Source organism: Etheostoma spectabile, chromosome 14, assembly GCF_008692095.1.
Source record: "Etheostoma spectabile isolate EspeVRDwgs_2016 chromosome 14, UIUC_Espe_1.0, whole genome shotgun sequence".
Lineage (NCBI taxonomy): Eukaryota > Metazoa > Chordata > Actinopteri > Perciformes > Percidae > Etheostoma > Etheostoma spectabile.
The window spans coordinates 22,946,770-22,947,219 of NC_045746.1; the positions used below are offsets into that span (position 1 = coordinate 22,946,770).

The window sequence follows — 450 nt, forward strand, 5'->3', positions numbered from 1 at the left end:
TCTCTTTACCCTGTCTCTCTTAGTTATGCTGGAATAGTTTTAGACTGCCGGGGGACTTACTTTGACACACTGAGCTCCTTTCTCCTTTATCTTTCCCTTTGTGTGCATCCATAACCAGAAATCCTTGTTACTAACATAGCTCTGGGGAGTCATTCCCCTGAGTCCTATGTTATTTTTCTCCAAGCATGTTTTCTTGGATCTTGGAGGCTCCAAAATCATGGTTGCAGCTGTTGCTGTGGTCTTGCTACATGTCCTGCGGTGCCCTGCTGTGTGCTGCTGTGCCTTGTAATGCCACACAATGCCCTGCTATGCCTTTTATTGCAACTGTTATTGCCACTCTTCATTTTAACCCCAACCAGTTGTCAGACACCGCCTACCAAGAGCCTGGGTCTGACCGAGGTTTACTCCTAAAAGGGAGTTTTTCCTTGCCACTGTCACACTGTTGCTTGC

General features: G+C 46.9%; 1 protein-coding gene across 1 annotated transcript in view; it reads right to left on the minus strand.

Annotated features, from left to right (window-relative positions):
* Nucleotides 1–450, minus strand: part of gnrhr1 (gonadotropin releasing hormone receptor 1) — a gene marked incomplete at its 5' end in the record, with an annotated part of 17,446 nt that overhangs the window by 15,653 nt on the left and 1,343 nt on the right.